The sequence below is a fragment of the Hyposmocoma kahamanoa genome, unplaced genomic scaffold (genome assembly GCF_003589595.1).
Source record: "Hyposmocoma kahamanoa isolate Upper Pololo Valley unplaced genomic scaffold, ASM358959v1 182, whole genome shotgun sequence".
Lineage (NCBI taxonomy): Eukaryota > Metazoa > Arthropoda > Insecta > Lepidoptera > Cosmopterigidae > Hyposmocoma > Hyposmocoma kahamanoa.
The window spans coordinates 579,162-594,968 of NW_020653713.1; the positions used below are offsets into that span (position 1 = coordinate 579,162).

The window sequence follows — 15,807 nt, forward strand, 5'->3', positions numbered from 1 at the left end:
TCACTGTGGCCGGTTATGGCAATTTGGTGTACAAATATTGAAGGTATGGACATTCACTCACATGCACTTCGACAGACTAAAGCAGGTGTAACAAGTTTCTTTTTCAAAAATATTATACGGGCATATTAAATTCACATATGCACACATGAATTTAATAAGTTTATTCGTTCGTTCATTCAAAATAATAGCCTAATTATGAATAACGTCAATAACGTCAAATGTTAAAAATTAGACAATGAATTTAGAAATGTATCATTTAAAAGTCATGTGAAAACAATATCCTGTATTTTTATGATGCTGATAGAAGGGGTCAACTGTAAGGTATAATTACACTTTATAAGACTCATAGAATGTGTCTTCCTATTTCCAGTACTGGACGTCTTTCGACTGAAATGAAGGTGATAGGTTATGAAAAGAAGAATACAGAAGTCATGTTTCAAATTTGTAGGCTTTGTAGTACTGGAAATTGATTGAATGATGTTTACCTGTTTACATACATTTTAGATTCTTGTTGCTGTTTGTTTTGCTTAGAGGTATGTAGGAGTTTGACAAGTGGCGTGGTCCACGGTGCGATGTAGAGTTGTATAAACCGTTTGTGGTAAAACCCGACCGTCGTCGACGAGACGGTGGGTTCACGACCCGAGCATTACGTTGCGTGTGCGCAACCAGACGCGATGCACCGCATTATGAGGTCATTAGTAGAACCTAGTAATTTTGAACTATGTAAAGTTTTTACGATCTTTAGTGATTTATTTGTCAAATTTTAGATAGGAAGTTAGTTATGGTTTAATTGACATTTTAGTAATATGACGACGCGTCAGAGAAGCTGGATGAGGTATCCGGGGCGATGTCCGTTAGTAACAATTTAGAACAATGAATTTCCTAATTATTCCTGGAATTGGTTTCGTTACCATGGCACTCATAGCACAAGTAATTTCCTACTTTGCTATTTTTTAATTCTCATATGACGACGGAAGTATTATTACCATTCACCACCTTCCTACCGTTTTGTATATCCTTGCGTATTTTATAGATTACGTCGGTGCTAAATAAAGAATAAGAAGTTTTCCTATTTTATAATTATATTGTCATTCTATCATGGTCTACCATCAACAAACCTTATACGTTGCACCATTCGAAGTGCAAGAGCACGTGGGAATGAGGAGCTAAGCGTTGTTACTGCTTGTTCTCGGAACAGAGCTACCGTGCTAGTCTGCTTGTTACTTTAAACAGGTTACTATGCAGTGCACTTAACTAAGTAGTAGACTTGCCCCAGCGAGACTTTGTGGCGACTGTCGACTCTTGTACACTTGACATTTAAGCGCGCCAACTTATAAAACCCGTATTATAAAATAAACTAGATAAGATATTATTACCCAGCGCAAGCGCAGGAACAGGCGATTTAAGATCTTTCGTCTCACGGTTGGGACTTATTATCCGTTTGAAAATAGAAAGTCAATTGCGATGAAGAAATATGATTGTTTGTTCATTCTCCTCACTTCCTCCGATCCCTCCAGCTGCGTAGGTTAATGGGAACTGGAGAGACGCTTCGGCTTCGGAAGGTGCCCGTGCCTGCAGCTCCGCCACCAAAGAAGGCATTTAGTAGTCTTTAGAGTCAACGACTTAGCGGTGGCAACCGATTGCGCAACGAAAAGTGAGCGTGTCTGCAGCTCCGGTACCTGTCTGGACAATAGGGAGGATGTTGTACATGCACCCGGGGTAGCTAACCCAAGGCAACTATTGAGAATCGGATGAAGTTCGAGCAAACGGACTGATCTGGGGTCAACACGTGACTGAGAAGGTCCCTGTGTTTGCACAGGTTATAGTGCCCTTCTCGTGTACCCTAATAGACGGTAGTCGGGTCACTATAATCAAAAGTTATGTAGAAAGGAACGGGGCCTGTTCATTCTCGTCTACCCTATCCACGGGCTGATCTGGGATTAGGACCTGAACTTATAAGGTCTCTGTACTTGCACCGGTTATAGTGTTCCTTCCCGTATAACCAAGAGGTTAATACGGAGGGTTACTGTAAACAAAACTTATGTAGAAAGATACGGAACATTCTTCATTGACAAATGTAATTACAATCATCGACTCATAATGAAGGTCTATTCACTCGCTGTGTTCTAAATTGACAGAAATTCTCTTTGATTGTAGTATATAATTGACACTAGCAGCCACGTTGTGTAGCTCCTTGCAGAGCTCCTTGTGAAAGAGTTCGTCCAGGGAAGTACTGTCACGTTACTTATTTCTGCCGCCAAGCAGTAATGTGCGCATTACTGTGTTCCGGTTTTGAAGGCTAAGGGTGCTGGAGAAATTACAGGCACATGGGACTTTTCAACTTATGTCTCAGGGGTGATGTAGGTACGCAGAGTCAATGCACTTCAGATTTTTGCGGTTTAAAGATCTGAGTGGACAGTAACTGCAACTGTTATGGACAGGTATGTCGTTTACCAACAGACGCACGACTTGTTCGTCCCATCACTTAGGACCATAAAAAAAAATCCTGCGGAACGTCGAAGAGCGGAAAAGCTATAATTTTATGTTTTCTCGTAAGTTCTATACTGTCGGTAACTACTTAAAAACTACACTTGCAAATATTTATTTTAATAAATATAGAGTTAACTGGCTTAAACAATCCTCATAAAGTAAAATCGCACCTTCATTCATGGACAAGTAGTAGCTAAATTTTATATCACTGATTACTTTAGTTTTTATATATATGTGGCAGGTTTTAAAACTGTCGTAAAATTTGCTAGAGCTTATGTACAGTCTATCTTACAGGTCGTTCCTTTGAGTTGTCAGGCTGTAACGCAATTTTATCTGCATGTGATCTTTAAATATTCGAACTTGTTTTCGGTTCTTCATACTTTTTATTATTCAATATATAGGTTATAAAGCTAATAAATTGGTTTCGAGATTAACTGTCGGAAGTTAAATATTTTTTTATAATATTTATAGTGTTCTGCACACAGACCACATAAGTGGTTCTGCATATAATTTATACAAGCGAATGTTTGATAATTTGATTCAAAGTGTAATAAAACCCATAGAGTTTCTTGCTCGTTCTTCTCAGGAGAGTCAGCACAGTGAACGAGCACTAGTTTAAAAATAATAAATTTATTTTTCAATGGAAGAAATAATTCTTTGACTGTGTAGGAGAACACATACGGTACCAATTATTGAGATAGTCGAACACGCATTGTTGGAGTTCATATGAGAATAATTTTCAATATATGTTTAGAAATGTATGAATGGAAAGGAATGATAATTTGTCATCATTATCGTGCGTCATCCAAACGTTCCACTCCTACATATAAGAAGAGGGTTTAGGGCATAGTCCATCACACTGGCCTAATGCGCTGATTTTCATTCGATGTGCACGACGTTTTCGTTCACCATTAGCGAGAGGCATTGCTACGAAACATTTACAAATGTACATAACATAGATATTCAATAAAACGACAATAAGTACACCACAAGGGTTTGAAACGTTGTGGCAACCGTTCTCCCACTGCGCAATCATGGCTATTGCCTTAGGTAAACCTTTTATATGACATCAAGCGATGGGACGAAGAAGTCATGCGCCTGGTGTTAAGCTGCACGCCCACAAAAACAGTTGCAGTGCCACTTAGAGATTTAAATCGTAAAGATCTGAGGGGCACTGCCGCTGCACTCGTATCGATGGCATACACTAGAGTGCTTGCCATCGGGGTAAAAGGATTTGTCAAATAGGCGTAAGGTATTCGCCGTTTGTTGCCCAAGGTGCGCCAGACGTGCACCCCAGCACACTTAGCCTTCAAAACCGGGACGCAATAATGCCGAAATTACTTACTGTTTGTCTGCAGAAATAGGTAAGCTGGCAGTAGGTACTTTCCTGGACCAACTCTTTCTTAAGGAGCTCTACTACTGTCACAGGTGGATGACACCCACTAGGAAGTCCCAACCTTGTATAAAAACAACTTTCATTCATAATTTTCATTTTCATTTGCACAGTACTACCTATAACCTGTTCACTATATGTCTTTATTTGTCGCATTGTTGTTTTCCTTGGTCAATGAGTATGGAAGTGTTCGGTATATTCAGTACACATATTCGCTTATAGGTATTTCTACTATAGCCTAATACGTGTCCGAGAGGAAGGAAACGGTTCCGTTGCAACTGGACGTCCATCCCGCGGGACCGGTGCCACTGGTCCCACTGGTCCCGCGGTGGTCGTTTCCGGACCGGCTTTCTTTGCCCCGTTTGTCCTTATTGGATTAAGAATCGTGTATGGCTAGCGGTCGTATGGAAATGTAGTTTGAAGACGCTTGTTCTACTTGGCTTCTTAATAAATAAACGAATAAGGTATTTTTAAATAGAAAACCACCGCGAGACTCAGATATATTAACTAAAAGTAACGGATAACTCACGTATTTGAGTCGAATTTTTGCTCGACATGTTTCGAACCAATTCGTGGTCCTAAATTTCAATCGTGATAGTGAATGGTCGGTACCCCTCGGCTGGAAAACAGTGTTAGGTACTACATCAGTGGTTAGTGTAGACGAGACTTAAGAAGGTGACGTTGTTAGTGTAGTGTGCAACCCAGCATATGACTTTAATAAAAACGAAGCAAACGAGGGTAGTTTCTCGCCGACGCCGCCTGCTCCCGCTGCCGGACTGAGTGATCGGGCTGCCAGGACTTTGGCGCGCAGTTTCCGTCGAGTCATCGCCGCGGAATCTCATGATTAAGGACCACGAATTGATTCGAAACATGAGTAAAAATTCGACTTAAATACGCGAGTTATCCGTTATTTTTAGTTAATATGAATAAAGTATTGATTGCTTTGTTTTGTAATTTTAACAATGAGATTCTTCAGTTGGGTGGCCGATGGTTCGAATCTGAGTATCGACATATAACTTTGACTTTAATGACTAAGCTACGTTGCATTAGTGAATGTTTACTAGGAATATCTCTCGCTAACGATGCAGAACACAAAAGAAAACATCGTGGTATACCTGCATACGTGTAATGTCCCCAACCCGCATTAGATCAGCGCGAGGGACTGTTTCCTAAGCCCTCTCCTTGATCCATGAGCAGTAGTTAAACTCATAAAGGGCATGATGTATAATTTCTTCCTATCCCAAAATCATTGTTATACCATCTCTTTTTTCTTTATTTCTTTCTACGTTATCTAATTTTTTCCGTTGTCTATTGTAATAACCTTCACAAATGACGAAAATGATGAAGCAGTGTAAATAATCACGAGTGCGAGTTCCCACGTCGCTGTCTTAGTCGGCGCTCAGCGTCCGGACGTTATTGTTAATGGATACTACTGTGTGAATTTAACGGAGCAACGACCAGATTATGCGCTTTTGAAATGTACTTTCGACATTCCTTAACGATTCTACAGTAGACACTTTAGGTAAAAGAACATTAATTTTGATAACCGCAAGTTTGTGAGAAATACACTGAAACAATTTTATGTAAAACTCGCTTAGGCTCACACACAAAGTATGATTTTCAGTGCTTAAGTATGATTTTCAGTGCTCACTGCAATACTCAAGTCCTGACTTGAGTATTGCAGTGAGCACTGAAAATCATACTTAAGTCCTTACCATTAGGGTCGTATTTCCAGTGTTTGAAATCATACTCAAGTCTGCTCAAGTCCTGACTTGAACATTGAGTAGAGTTCTGGAACACGACTCTTAGACACATTGAGACTTGCGCGTAGCAGAAGGGATTTAGATCATTATAAATTTGTTACAACAATTAACCACACTAGACGAGACGTTGCGCGTTTATTCGCAGGTCATGCTCATCACCGCGACGTTGTTGTTTGACAATTTTGATAGGTACGTGGGCGGAGGCTGCAGGCGACAGCCGTCGTTTGTCTCGCTGTGACACGTTGCGTAGATAGTCACGGCAGATTCTAATTATTGGATTTTAAACTGCTTGTAGATGCTTTGTAATTAATCACGGTTGGAATCTCTGTGGTAAGCTTTAATTTTTGAGTTATGTACATTTGTCAATGTTTCGTGACAATACCTGTCGCCAACGGTTAAAGAAACATCATAATGAAACCTGCATGTCGAAGATGGTTCACAACCCTTGCAAAATGTGCCAACCCGCATTGAACTAGCTTGGCGAACCATGGCTTTAACCTTCTCCTTAGAGGACCTTCTTGCCCAGAAGTGGGACGTGTATGTTGATGGTGATGATGATGATGATGATGATAAACACGTCAATGAAGTAGACATGACAGAGGAATATTTTCCAGCATACAATGACGATTCAGGACTGTTCGAATGACTGTTCAGGACGGATTTTTGCAAGTGCAAAAACTTCCTCGAAGTCAATGATGCAAATTATAAAGTTCTCATAATAGCCTGTACAACGAATAATTCTTCAATTCATATTCAATAATAATTTAATTAATTATTATAGAAAACGTGTCAAATATTTGTGAATGGATTAATGCATAGACTCGGACATACTCGGAATGCTTTCGATTGTCCGATAACCTTATGACTTGTTTGAATTCCTGTCGATTGACCAATCCACTAGTCGCATTTCAATCAATTTATTTGTAACTGTACTTACCACTGCTTAATATGACCTCTTCACAATAAAGAGAGAAAACTCTAATGGCTGTCTCCTGGAATTATCCTTAAATACAATAATGCAGGGCATCTGTATGTGATTTTCCATATCTAGTGTCAAAAGTGTGATTACTGATTCTAAACCTTAATGTTCAAGAGTGTCCAGCACTGTCATAAAAAGGGGCTAGGTCGAAACTGCCAATAATCATAAAGCGTGTAATGGAGATGAATGCGAGTGAAGCAAGCGAAAGACGAATGTCAAACCCTGCTTGCTCCAGAGGGAGATAGGCGTGATGGTAAAGGAAAAGAAAAAGGAAGGAATGCTAATATATATAACACATTTTTAAAATTTAAGTCTTGGGGGTCTAATATTGACACCAATGTTCTTCGACATAAATCTAAGTCAGTCAATGTTAATGACGTGGTGTTTTAAAATCGTAGCCCAGTTTTTCCAGTGGTATTTCTCGCCGTTCTGTGTGACTGCACAGTTATACCACCGTTGATCGTTCGTCTTACTTACGGCGACTTATTGATCATTACAAGTCTTTCATTCGATCGTGAATTATTTATTGCCGTGACCAAACGCGAAACAGGAAATGGCGAGAGTACATTAGTTGTTACAATAATAGACGAAGAATATGTTTGTGTGTATAAGGTCGTTTTTTATTTACATGCCGATTTTGAGTTCGTTCAGACACGTAGAGAGGATGAATGAAAGAGGATTGATGATAGGTTTATAATACGAGTGTGAGCGGGTACGTTGGTAGAGGTTGACGAAGGTGAACCTCGAATAAAAGCATTGATGAGGCGATAGATGTGCTTGGAGCCACTAATGGGAAAAGGGCCTGAAGTACAAACGAAGTTCGGAAATAATATTTTTTGGATTCATTCCAGTGTTACGTAATTGATATTAAAACATTCTTTATTTTTGTAAAAAGTCCAATGTTTTACACAGGCATGCGTAGTTCGCTACATCGTTATAAATTTTATAGATAAATGTCCACAAAAACATTTAGTTCAATGACCACACTCTCGCAAGTTACGAACTTTTAATATGAGGTTCGATTAAAGTCAAGTACCGTTGTCAGAGTGTTACGCAAAAATCTCTACCGTGCTAACGGCAACGAAACCTTGTTGTTGGCAGTTAACGTGTAACGTGTTTATACACGTCCATATACGGTCATTTAAGCGATTAATTTTGCTGTCTTGGGGGTGAACAGAACCGAGTTTGTTGGATTTTCTTGACGGTTGACATGAAAAAAAGCTATAAAAATAATATCAATACTTGCAACTCAAATAAACGGGCTATTTTTCATACTAAAGGTTTGAAACTTCTTTATGCGTACTTGGATCAATGAGAAGAGTGTTTAGGTATGAAATGTGGAGGGATATAAGGGGACAGGAAAAGAAAAGATGGATGGTTTGGGTGAAAAGTGATATGGATAAGAAAGGTGTGAGTATGGAAATTACGGCTGATAGGAGAGAGTGGAAGAAAAATACATATTGAGCTGACCTAGCGTGGAATAAGGACAAGAAGAAAAAAAGAAATAGTAAATACTCAATACTGTGTATGACGAATGTAATTAGTTTGCGCAAAAACTGTACATTTTTATAAAATTCAATTTGATCTAATCGTGAAGAGATTTAACAGTGGAGCATCGTCGTCAACCCATTACACATTTCACTACCGAGCAATTTATGTATTGCTACTAAACGAAATAAACGTGAAAGGTACTTATCGCCACAGGGATTCGAGTCGGCGACCTCTCAATTCAGTAGTACCCGCACTCTGAGTAGTAACTCCCACTGGGTTACAGCATCCATGCACGTAATTAATGGATTACACGCCAAAGTCTCTATCTAATGCGAGGCACTAATCTATTTACCGGTGTAAACACCGCAGTGGCTCTAAAACAGCTGCACTGAATATGCATGACGCATCACGTACATAAATCTGAACACGATACGATAAATGTTCTTTGTGTTAATTGAATTATGTTAATTGTGATAGCTATTAAATATTCTCGCGCCACCCACCGGGTTATTAGTACATTCCAATTTATGTTATAAATGCGAAAGTTTGGACGTTTATTGCTTAATTACAACCGAAGCCGATCATTGAAATTTATTTTATACATGTCTTAATATATAAAACGAATTTGATCATTGATAGATGGTCGTAAACGATGGCGCTCACGGGAGAATTTGTGTTATCAAGATGAATAAATAGAATATTAATAATATTAACTAGAAAGTCCGGAACGTTTCTTTCAAAGAAATGGAGTACACCTGTGTCACCTGAAAACTACAATTCAGGGCTGTTCATGGTTAGAGTAAACACACATTTTTTAAACAAACGCATACCATCGAAGACCTCATCGTCGCTTGAAATCAGGAGATTAAACATATAGGGATAAAAAATTTACTTAGTTGCTGGCTCAGTGACCACAAATGGATCTTGGTTTACGACGCTATTTCTTTCGGAATAGCACCGATTCCGACCATTCATCAACATTCAGCCCCATCAGGTCTTTGGTGACTCCATCCTTCCTGCGATAGACGGCCTACTGGACGAAGACGCGCCGATTGCCCCACATACGCTCTTTTGACAGCTCGAGCCTCTCCCATCCTTTCCACGTGCCCTGTCCTGCGAGGTTGGGCGGATTTCATTTCCTCGATTACATTCGGCTCAGACACTAGCTTTTTGATCTCGCTCTCTAGTTACCAAATTCTACTTTGATTACCCAGAATCTTTCGAAATATCATAAAATAGGGGTAATAAAAGTCGGTAAATATTCAATATGAAACAATTTCCATTCATAAACCTGTGCATATTCCTCGCGACCGAGGATTAAAAATAAACCCGTCTCGCGTCCGGGGAAACGAGCCTACGCAACCTGTCTTGCGCCGGCGCTGCTGCCCGCTGCCCGGCCCACTGGCACTCGCGCCTTGACTGATTACCCGCCACTCATTGCTTTAAGCGACTTAAGTTACCCATTCATTGGACTTTAAGAATTTACACTTTTTGTTAATTAACACTAGGTAAATGCTATTTTGGTATCTATACCAATAAAGAGTTACCATATACTTGGGGCGATGTTAAAATTTATCGAGGCCATTCCTTTTACACAATTAGGTTTTTTTAATGGGAGAGCCATTAGTGGGAGAACGGTTGCTTCTTGATTGCTAGGTAGACCATTCAATTCTTTGTACTTTAATTTCTAAGCTACGTTTATAAGCTACATTTGTGAATAACAACACCTGTCGCTAACGGCGAAACATGCGAAGTCCCTTAGTAATATTTTTCTAAGATGAGACCCATGCCCAGCAGTAGAACGTCCAATGAATTGATGGATGCTATATATAATAAGTGCACTGGATACTGACTGTCTATATTGGGTATATTCTTATTAAAAAAAGATCAGAAAAATTAAGCAGATCGATTTAATTGCGTCAAGAACTATTAGTATATGAGATATATTCAATTTAATTCCTATTGAATATTTCTCTAATAAAATTTAATAAGAATTAATTAACAAGGGAAACGATAAATTTACGAAATGGCGCAGTCAGTCCACTTCTATGTAACAAATATAGGAAGTATAAATAACTATAACTTTCATGTCTTCGTAATTAGTGGTTTGCCATTGTGAGATTCGTATTTAGTGCTACCGCTACCTAATATTTATGTCGAAGTAATGAGAACTGCAACACAATACTACAAGAGATAGCGAAGTCAAGGCGAATCGAGTTTTGTGTGTATTCATCGCATATGTTAGGTGAAATACTGAATTATATTGGGGATTATATTTTTTGTACTCAACGTATATAAGTCACAGTGATGGTCACGGATCTCAGTTGACTCAATGCGGGTCGGAGACCTTCTTCGTCGTGGGGGTTTCATCACGCTACTAAACATTTACAAATTTAATGTGCGTACAAATGACGTGCAAGACTTCACTACTCTTCTTACTTGTTTTTGAAGTCCTTCTTCATTTGAAATAAGAAGCGGTTTGTTAAGTACGTAAAATTTTCCAGTTACCTGTACAAGTGTCCGTTTATATGAATATAAAAACGGTTGTTTAGAATAAAATCAGCTCTACTTCCGTCTGCTCATGATATCAACTTCGCGTAAGTAGGCGCAGGCGCCGATATCGTGTCGCCTGTTATCAACCGTGACCAGCGCGTGACGGTATGAGAGGTCGATACGTCACGACGTAGGCATGCATTACACATGTTTATATCGTGGAAAACGCCCCTATTAATTACGGGATCCTCCAAGGGTATATTTAGTGACACTCTTAAATAAGATGAGTAAAACATAATGTTTACCTTCATATAATATTTATTTTATTTTTTATTTTATTTTAAATAACGCACACATTCAACATAGCCCCGCACTAGGGAAACCCTGTGTCGCGGGTGCCATGGACACACACATAGACAACCACAAATTACACCCAAACTCACGAGAGATATAATTGTAGGCCATACAACTATTTCTCTCGGCCCGGGAATCGAACCTGGGACCTCTGCGTGGCAGTCCGGCATGGTAACCGTTCGGCCACGGAGGCAGTTTATTAGTTTTATTACCGATACAATGTAATTTATTAAATTGTACAGAAAAAAGGAAATAAGAAACTGAGAATCATTACAGCTAATATGTCACGGTATCTGAATTTTGAGTATTGCAGAGACTCTATTTCTCAAAGCATGTTTTTTTTGTTTTCGATAAATACAAAACACCACTGACGCCTTGCTGATATGTTCAATATTATATGCACACAGCCTGGGATTGTTTACCAATCCTTTGCCTGTATTGGCATTGTCATTTCTACCTATTATATTTTTAAATAATAGTTATTAATGTTAAATATTGACAATAACCTATTTACAAAGAGCAATTCCTAAAGTTTCTTATTCATTAGTTTCTGTGGAATTTGCCAGACGAATGAACGCCAGTCTTTAATCAATATAACAATTTTATGGTTAGTTTATTGACCTATGACGTAAGGATATTTCGGATTTGTATCTGTACTGCCGTGAGCAATCCTGGACTGCAAAGAGATAGACTCATATTCTGGGTACTTTTTTAAAGAAAAGTAAATTTTCGTTTAACATATGTAGTTTTACATAAATAATCATTACAAATGAAGCTATGTTAACGACATTTATGGTAATGTTTTAACAGTGCCCGTTAACGTTTCCATCGGCAGAAGCAATTATTTTCGGAGTCGCTTGACATCCGTTAAAAATATCGTGGTATGGTAGAGTCAACTGTAAATGTGGATTTTCTGTAATACAGGAGCTAGCGTCGCGGACGTCTGTTTCCCGAAGATAGATTGTTCACACTTTGTGATTCTATGTTAACTTTCAAATTAGTACTTCTGTTATCATGCAAAATGCGTGAGGTTGGGGTTGTTGCAAGTTTGGTTTGGTTCTTTCATTTTGCATTTGACAGTACATTGTAGCTTGGGCTTGCGTCGTTGAACATGACACTCGCAGTGCGCAATACCACATTGATGTTTGCTTTACGAAAACCACGCGAAAACAGTATTTGTGGTAATATGTTATTACTCGTTTATATGTGGTAATATGTGTTACTCGAAAAGACCGATTTATGAGCGCATATGTTTTTAACATATTAAGTTTCTTAAAAAACGAACCAATTAAAAACGACAAAGAATTAGCCAAACTAGAACAGCGATTAAACAACTCTATTATACAAGTTTAAGTGTAAACCTTGTCCGGACATTAAAACTCAGTGGTCGCATTATCTCGATATAAACTTTTCGATTCAAATTCCATTAAATTCGTACTGCAAAGGCCAGTCCATTTGATGTCGATTCAAATCGATAGAGCCCAATCGATGTGGGCATAAATTTATACGGGTCCATTATGTCATCGCGCGGCGGCATCGCTCCACTGCGGGCGTTGGCTTCGCTATGAATATTCAAACAAGTCGAGAACCCGTCTGACCTAACATAAGGTCGCAGTCACATAAGACGAAAACGACTGCATTTGTGCTTTCAAATCGGATCGAAACCGGAAATGTTTACTTCCTGTAATTGAGACACATGTGATATATTTATTTATTATTTTTTTTATAATATCAAGTGACGGAATGAACAAGTCGTGCGCCTGATGATAAGCTACACGCCTGTCCGTAACTGTTGCAGTGCCACGTAGAGCTTTAAATCGCAAAGATCTGAGAGGCACTGCCACTGCGCCCGTCACCCTGAGACATAAGTTGACAAGTCCCATGTGCCTGTAATTTCACCAGCACCCTTACTTTACTGCACTTTACTGCTTGGCGGCAGGAATAGGTAAGGTGGCAGTGCTTCCATGGACGAATTCACAAGGACAAGGAGCTCTACTGCTATTAAATTGATATAATAAGCGGTTGATTGAGTCAGTAATGATGCCCTAAAGCTCATAGGCCCAGTAACTTGAAGTCAAAGATATGAAGAATTAGATCTCAGGACACGATTGGTGTGAACGTGCCTTAAACTTATTATATTCTAATACTACGTAATTATTTGTTGTTGTGATCGTAAACGTGAGTCGTTCGTTGAATAGAAGAAACTGGATTCCAATTTCCAATGATGTATCATTTACTTGATAAATTTAGCCTCAATCAATAAATAAAAGTAGAAAGGATGAGCAATTTGCAATAGCTTTTTTCTTGGATTCTGTACTTTGTGCCTTTGCCATAAATTTCATTTTTAATTTACTTCTTAGAGAACCGTCGAGGCACATTCGTCTGTATGGCGTACCATTTCTGCCTCATAACATCCTTATTTCATTTGTGAGATCGCAATACCTAGGCGGTATTGCAATTTACATTTTCCAATATTAGTGTTACTAGCAAGGATTGGAACAAGTAGAATATACCTATTTATCTAAAACTTCAATTGTGTATTAAACACATTGCAGTAGATATAACCCCCTCTGAAGTCTCGGATGTGGGACACGGAGTTGAAATATTATGCTTTACGGAGAAATTGCATTCAAAGACGTTTAACCGTTTAAGTTGTTTCCCTCACCTGGGAATCTAACTGAACAAATGTAAAAAAGTCCTGTAATTTTATAATGAAAGGATATAAAAACAAGTGTGTATTTTTCACCCAATGGGGTAGACAGAGACCACAGTCATCCAGTTGCTACGACCCTAATACACATCTTCGCTTCATCAACATGGTTGTCTTGACCGAATCTTTCTTTTAAGACGTACTCCAATTGTAAGATAAGTTCGCCTTGGTCACTCCTTACCAAGTTACCGCTCACTCTCTCCTTGTAAATTTGTTTTGTCAATGTTCTTTCATGCATTTCCTCTACAAACCATCAAAGCATCCCTTTTTCTGTCTTTGTCACTCCATCTCCTTCCACGCCGCAAAACAGTTTTATATTTCTATTTACAAAACGTTTTCCTAAGTACATTTACAGCCAAAAATTTAAAACAAAATCCATTACAATAACTCCAAGGTTTGTGAGGGATGTACTATTTCATCTATTCCAATATCTGGTCATTAGTTAGTTTAATGGATACCTTTAGATGTAGAAACGTAGTCATAACTGGTTAACCCATCCGCACACTTTCCCTCCATAAACATGTCTGACTATTTCGAAGGTATATACGTCGAAATAGCGATTTGTGCCATACTCAACAGGGAAAGGTCCTATGGCCATATTTTCTCATCGTATGGAAACAGTTAAGGCTCCGAGCGTGACTGCCGAAGCAATTGCCGTGGGATAGTTGCCCAATGTTGGGAGGAATTTGGACGCCCCGTTAAGCCTGGCCTTATTGCGTGCTAATGCGTGTCAGTTTGCATAACGTGTAGATACCTTCAAATGCAAGTCAGACTTACGCTGTGAATATAATGAGGAATTGACCTAGGTTGGACTCTGAAGGTATTGGGTTTAAGAGCATTTTATATTGACGCTATGTAAATTTGAACGGTAGAGTTATTTTCAAATCATTGCACAAACACAAAGTCTCTTGACTTTTTCCACTACAAACATTACTTTACACTTTTTTTAACTTTTTCGACGGTTACCATTTCTGCCGTCAATACAAGAGACAGACACGTATGGTATTAAGGAAGTAAATTCCGAATATTATCGTTTATCGTGGCTTAGAATTATACCCTTATAAAATAATTCTAATTTGGTCTAATAAAATATAATTTTACAAGTGTACTCGTAATATTGAAATGTTGTTTAATTACCCATAAGGTCCAATCGGGAAAGGGCCTCCTTGTTTCTATGTATCGTAATTAAATTTAGACCACTCTTAGCTTTACTGTAACAGCGCGTATTATACTATAAGCAACGAGATCTCGATTGTCTCTGGTACTATTGAGTCTATGAATAAATTATAGAGGCAGTATTTTTCAATTATCTCTCAGATTGACGAGTAGATTGCCGTACAGCTTCCGGGCTTTATCGAAAGCTGTTTGATAGTTGAAGCACTCGAGACAAAACATTCTTAAGTTTGTCGCCTTTGATACATGACGTGTGTTGTGTAGACAATTTAATTGACCTGACTTTATGTGGGCCGACGTCTTTCGGCTACAATAGCACCTAATGTCAAGAAGTTATCGCTGCCAGCGGGGAACATAACCCGGGAGCCTACGGTTTGTCTATACTAATTTAGTGACGATGTCCCGAGTCTTGTACGCCCACGTGCTTCCATTACGGAAGCTCTCTCTTGTCACATTATTATCTTGTGAATTTAACATAACGTGTTATGAATTTATTTATTAACATACCATTAAGCCCCGTAGTTGGTAACGTAGTTTTAATTCATATAGTTTTGTCTTTGGTTTCAGATTGAATGAACCTGTCCCGAGACGTGCAGATTTGATTCAATGGTTTGTAATTTTATGACATCATCATTAATATTTTATATGTCTCACTGCAGGGCATTGGACTCCTCTAGGGAGCGGATTTTAATGTTGGTTGGGGACTTTTTTATTGTTTCCTTTACGAGAGGTACTGCCACTAAAAACTCGCATATGTACGTAACTTAGAAATTAAAGCTATAAAACCTTTCTATTGAAAAGCAGCGGCGCTGGGCTATTGCAGTTGTTTATATACGCAGAGCTATTGTAATAGTTGTTGTTACAATTTTCACAAAGAAGAACGTTTAAATAAGTTGTCATGTTGAGTGTCCGACTCTACATATATCTGGGATGTATGCTACGGTCTAAATCGCTTCCCGGT

General features: G+C 38.7%; 1 long non-coding RNA gene across 1 annotated transcript in view; it reads left to right on the top strand.

The window, feature by feature from the left end:
• LOC113226167 overlaps nt 1-15,433 on the top strand; it is a 41,156-nt gene extending 25,723 nt beyond the window's left edge. The window contains exon 3 of the long non-coding RNA XR_003310069.1: nt 15,414-15,433. This is a non-coding gene — a long non-coding RNA (uncharacterized LOC113226167). The remainder of the gene's footprint in view (nt 1-15,413) is intronic.
• The last annotated feature ends 374 nt before the right edge of the window (nt 15,434-15,807 follow it).